Genomic DNA, 6,000 nt, shown 5'->3' on the forward strand with positions numbered 1-6,000 from the left:
ATTGAAATATTTGATTTTATTGTTCCTGGCTCAATATTTCTGGGGCTTATGGAACTGGGTTTAATATACACCAATGCCTCCGTCAATCAGTAAAGAATTAGATGGTTTTTAAGGTTTTTTCCATCCCTAGGTGTGGATTTTTATGGCATGAACTGAAGGTCAAAGTGTTGAAGGACACATTCAAAGATTGAGTCCCTTTCTCTGTTTTTTTTTGTTTTTTAATTAATCCTGAAAGCCACAAATGAAAGTATTTCTATACAGCATTGATCTTCCTTTAATTTTCTATTTTCTATTAATTTATAGAGGGGTTTTGTAGCTTCACCACCAGTGCAGGTGACCCTTGAAAATGCCAACCTCCCAATATGGGGAGAAGTTGGACAATCCTGAAGTCTCAGACCTCACCTTTCTATTTCTGAACACCAAGATTCACACAAAGAACAAAAAATCCAAACCGTAACGATTTTATTTAATTTATTCTAGCATCTCTCCATTGAATGGGGATGGTTTCAAAGTTTGGGGTGGCCCCAAGGTGTGTGAGCAGTTTTGGGGTGTCCCTAAAGCGTGTGAGGAGCTCTCTGCAGGTTTGGGGCACCCCAAGGTGTGTGAGGAGGTCTCTGCTGGGGGTTTGGGGTGGTCCCAAGCTGTGAGGATGTCCCTGGTGATTTGGGGCACCACAAGGCACGTGAGCAGGTCCCTGGTGTTTTGGGGTGTCCCCCAGGTGTGTGTGAAGATGTCCCTGATGTTTTGGAGCGCCCCAAGCTGTGTGAGGATAGCCCCCAGGTGTGTGAGGATGTCCTTGGTGTTTGGGGTAGCCCCAAGCTGTGTGAGGCTGTCCCTGGTGGTTTGGGACACCCCAAGGCGTGTGAGCAGGTCCCCGTTTCTTTGGGGTGTCCCCCAGGTGTGTGAGGAGGTCCCTGGTGTTTTGGGGTGACCCCAAGCTGTGTGGGGCTGTCCCTGGTGGTTTGGGGCATCTCCAGGTGTGTGAGCAGGTCCTTGCTGGTTTGGGGCACCCCAAGGTTTGTTCTCTGTTTCTTTGGGGTGGTCCCCAGATGTGTGAGGAGGTTCCTGGTGTTTTGGGGTGACCCCAAGCTGTGTGAAGCTGTCTAAGCAGGTTTGGGACACCCCAAGGGGTGTGAGGAGATCCCTGTTTCTTTGGGGTGTCCCACACGTGTGTGTGAAGATGTCCCTGATGTTTTGGGGCACCCCAAGCTGTGTGAGCAGGTCCCTGGTGTTTTGGGGTGACCCCAAGATGTGTGAGGCCATCTCTGCAGGTTTGGGATATCCCAAGGTGTGTGAGGATGCCCCTGGTGGTTTGGGGTGACCCCAAGGCACATGAGCAGGTCCCTGTTTCTTTGGGGTGTCCCCCAGATGTGTGTGAGGATGTCCCTGGTGTTTTGGGGCACCCCAAGCTGTGTGAGCAGGTCCTTGCTGGTTTGGGGTGTCCCCAAGGCATGTGAGCAGGTCCCTGTTTCTTTGGGGTGTCCCACAGGTGTGTGAGGCGGTCCCTGGTGTTTTGGGGTGACCCCAAGCTGTGTGAGGCCATCTCTGCAGGTTTGGGACACCCCAAGGTGTGTGAGCAGTTCCCTGGTGGTTTGAGGTGTCCCCCAGGTGTGTGTGAGGATGTCCCTGATGTTTTGGGGCACCCCCAGCTGTGTGAGCAGGTCCCTGCAGGTGTGGGGTGTCCCCAGGTGTGTGAGCAGGTGCCTGCAGGTGTGGGGTGTCCCCAAGCCACCCACTCCCCCCGAGGCTGAGCCCCCCTTGCTCTCTGGGTGCCTGGGCCATCCCATCCCTCTCTCCCAGCCCAGCAGTGGGTTTGGGGCCGTGCCAGCAGCTCTGCCTGCCCATAAATGACCATGCCAGGAGCGCAGGAGCCCCGCAGGGATGAGTGATGGCCAGGGCAGTGCCAGCCCAGCTCCTGCCCCTATTTGGAGCCCTGCTCCGTGCACACCACAGCCCTGGGGGAGGAGGTGAGGGAAGAGCCTGGAGCTGTTCCTGCCAGGGCTTTGTTCCACCCCATCCACAGGGAGATCATGGACTTGGAGTTTTCAGCTTCGGCCACAGACCCTTTCTGCAGGAAGCTGCTTTTCAACCTCTCCAGGTTTTTGGGGTGTTCCCAGCTTTTGTGCAGGGAGAATTCCTCCCTGGAAAGGGTGGTGAATCCCTGGAAGGGATGTGGTGGAGTCTCCATCCCTGGAGGTGTCCCAGCAAGGGCTGGAGGTTGCACTCAGTGCTCTGGGCTGGGGACAAGGTGGGGACCAGGCTCAGCTGGAACTCCATGGTCCTGGAAATCTTTTCCAACCTGATTTTAATGATGCTGGCTGAGCCCAACCTCTCCGTCCCCAGGCTTGGTGGGACCAACATTTAATTCCCTCAATTCTCCTGCTCAAGCCCAGCATTGTCCCAGAGGGGATTTTAGAGGAGGTTTATTCATGCAAGATGGAATTCCCCTGCCAAGGCAGGCACTACTATGGGCAATATTGAAGTGTTTTATCCCCTTGTGTTATGTTCCAGCTCCTCCTTGGCGAGGCACATGGGACTTGGGACACCATGAAGCCTGTCCCCATGCCAGTGATCTCCTCTCCTCCCAGGCAGTGCCATTCCAGAGCTGGATCCTTTGCCCAGGCAAATGTTCATTCCATCAGAAGGCTGGCAGTGCCCACTGGCAGCAGCTGGCCTGTCAGAGCCTCCAGGAAGCAGCAGCAATGCCAAAGGGGAGCTTTGTACCCAAATTATTGCTGTATTTTAACCCCTGCTGTGGGAGTTCCTGCTGTCCAGGAGCTCAGGAGCTGGGGACAGTGACAGCTCCACACCACTGAAAGCTGGCAGGGGCTGCAGGGGTCCCACCACAATAAGAGGAGACACTGGCATGGAGAGGTGGGATGGGTTCCTGGAAAAACCCATTCAGCAATTCCCTGGTTTTAGTTTGAAACCAAAATCAGCCACAGTGATCAACAGGGAGGGAAATCCCTTTTTTCAGTTCATGTCCCATGCATTTAACATTTTCTCTTATAATGATCTTTGTTTAGAGACTGTGTGTTCTTAAAAAACCCAAACATTTAATTGTTGGCCAAAGCATTGTATTGGGTAAAGAGGCTCCCAGCTGACCTGTTTGGAACCCTTTAAAAATCCATCAAGGTTGTTCTGGGTTCAGTTTTTGGGGGGGTTTTTGACAACAGGGAGCAAAGAACCATCATGGAATGGTTTGGGTTGGAAGGGACCTCAAAGCACACCCAGTGCCACCCCTGCCATGGGCAGGGACACCTTCCACTGTCCCAGGCTTCTCCCAGCCCCAATGTCCAACCTGGCCTTGGGCACTGCCATGGATCCAGGGAAGGCATTCTAGTAAGGTTCCTATTATCCTACTGCCCCCTCCATGAATTTCTTCCCATCCTGTTTGGTTTATGAGTGCTTATTTTTATTTTAAAATGCCCCAAGAGTGCTGGGCTGCACTGAAGAACACCAGTTCCCTCTGCTGACCTTCCCCTGGGTTTCCCTGCTCCTTAAAGGCTGATTTCCATGTGCTACCCTGGAGGTCACTGTCTGTGACCCAAGTGGCAGCCAAGGAGGGGTGACCACCCCAAACTCTGGAGCTGCCTGGTGCTGGATTTGGTGCTGTTGAGCAACCCCAGGTACTGGCTGGGATTTTTTCCCCATTTTTGCTGCCTACAGATCACGTCTCTGCACTGCTGAACTTCCTGGCCTTGGGAAAAGGCCAAGTTCTGCCCCTGATGGAGCACAGAGTGCTGCTCACGTGGCCTGGGGTGGTGACGTGCCCTGCTGCATCCCACAGCTCCCAGGAGGGTTCTGGGACCCCCTGGAGATGGGATCGTGCTCTTGATGGGGAATTTCAACTTCTTGGGTCAGAAAAGGCTGAGAAAACCAAGTCCTTCCTACCTGGGCATCTCGATCCTGCCTCAGATCTGCCTCTCTCTTAAGTTGTGGGTGTAATTAAATTAAATTAAATTAAATTATTTTATATATAAATACCTTTCAAAGCTCAAAGTTTTCAAAGTTTTCAGTGTTGCCATGAACCCTTAGACCTGAGCACCTTTTCCAGCCTAATTCAGAACCTGCAATGTCATCAAAATGAAGAAGACTGCAGCCCACACTGGCTTTGATAAGATAAATGTATTTTCCAGGAGTAACTAAACCTCAATTTTTTATTCTATCCCTTAAATCCTGTTGAGCCTCAGACCATCACTTTTGCACATATTTCAGTTTTAATTTCCTCCTTGTCACTCCAGTTTTAATCACTTTCAAATCAACACTGGGCACTTCACATCTAATCCTGTGTAACAAGATAAGAACCATGTGTTTCTCCACTCAGGAGAAGTTCTGAGGTGGATCTTTCCAGGTCTGTATTTCAGGAAGGGCTCTGGGTTTGGTTTAGTACTGACTTTATGTTTTGCAGGGCTGCTGAAATAGTGGGAATTTTTAAATTTAAAAAATTTAATTTTTAATTCCCACAGTGTGGGAATTTTTAAAATAAAATTTATGGCTTCTCATTGACACGAACTCAAATCCCTTCTGGGGTGAGAAACTGGAATATCAGCAAAATTCCTGAAGGAAAATAAAACCTCCACTATTTTCTTCCCAACGTGACTCGGTGTGCACATGAGCTGCTCCCCAGGTTGAGATAAAACAGAGATGAGTAAGAAAAATCAGATTTTGCCAAGAACAAGGAGAGCAGGGGATCCTGCTGGGCCTTTGTTTTTGTTTACTTCCTTGGGGTGCTTGAGGGAAAGGAGATGATGAGGTCACTGGGAGCAGTGCTGGTACAGACAGAGCTTTTTAAGGCACAAGCTGGCCCCTTTATCTCCCTCCTTATCTTTACTAGGATGGCTGGGGTGGGGTTCAGTCAGAGCCAGAGCTTCTGTTGCAACCTCTGAGCCTTTGGGCTCTCCCTCCCTCACCCTTCAGGCTGAGCCTCACGTTTGGAATCTGCTCCTCTCTGGATCCCAGCACGCAGCCCCGGGATTGTGACATTCCCTGCTCTGCCCCAAACACCTCTCTCCACCCTTGTATGGCCATACAACCACGGAAGGGGCCCACAGGGAACAGACACCCCAACAATCCCACCCTGGGCATCCCTGGAGCAGTGTCCAAGCTCTCCTGTCCCTTCCCTGGGCAGCCTGGGCAGTGCCAGCACCCTCTGGGAGAAGAACCTTTCCCTAAAATCCAGCCCAAACCCCCCTGGCACAGCTCCAGCCATTCCCTGGGTCTGTCCCTGTCACAGAGAGCAGAGATGGGAGCTGCCCATGGGAGGATGTTGAAGACCCCAAAGAGGTCTCCCCTCGGCCTCCTCTTCTCCAGGCTGAACAAACCACTTGAAAAGCTGCTGGAAAAGTTCTTTTCTTATATTTTGGGTGGAATTTTGTTCCTTGTCCTTCTTTTGCCTTCCACTCTTCTTGGCCCATCAAGTACAGACAAAATTTTCTTCACTTTTAGGATTCTGAGGTTGCCTCAGCCCAGACATTGAAAACTCCTGAAAAATAACCATTCTTCCTCCTTGCTGGAAGCCTCCCAGAAACTCCAACCTGATGACTTTGTTGTTGCCCCTGGAATCACTTCTTAAATTCCTGGGATCATTCCCAACCCCCCTTCCCACCCCCAAACTGCCCTGGGAAGAGGGGAGGCTGCTCAGGGCTGACTCACAGCACCTTTTTCAGGTTTTTTTTATTTTCTGTTACCCCTTTATTTGCTCCAGCACAACCAGAATCTCTTGTCACTGCTCTGTATGTAGCAGAGGATGAAGAATATGACAATAAATGACAATAAAAGAGCAGGGGAAATGCACGAACACATTTCAGGCATGGTTTTGGGGTGAAAAGGATGTGTCCTGATGGGAGAGGGGGACAGCAAGAGACACAGAGCAGTCTAGACCTGACCTCTACCACCCACCCATGTATATTTGGTAAAAAAAACAGCTCTGCCTGCTGTATTTTATTTTTCTCACTGAGGTACACATGGCTCTTAAATAAACATGATTATACCCTACGT

Source organism: Molothrus aeneus, chromosome 8 (assembly GCF_037042795.1).
Source record: "Molothrus aeneus isolate 106 chromosome 8, BPBGC_Maene_1.0, whole genome shotgun sequence".
NCBI lineage: Eukaryota > Metazoa > Chordata > Aves > Passeriformes > Icteridae > Molothrus > Molothrus aeneus.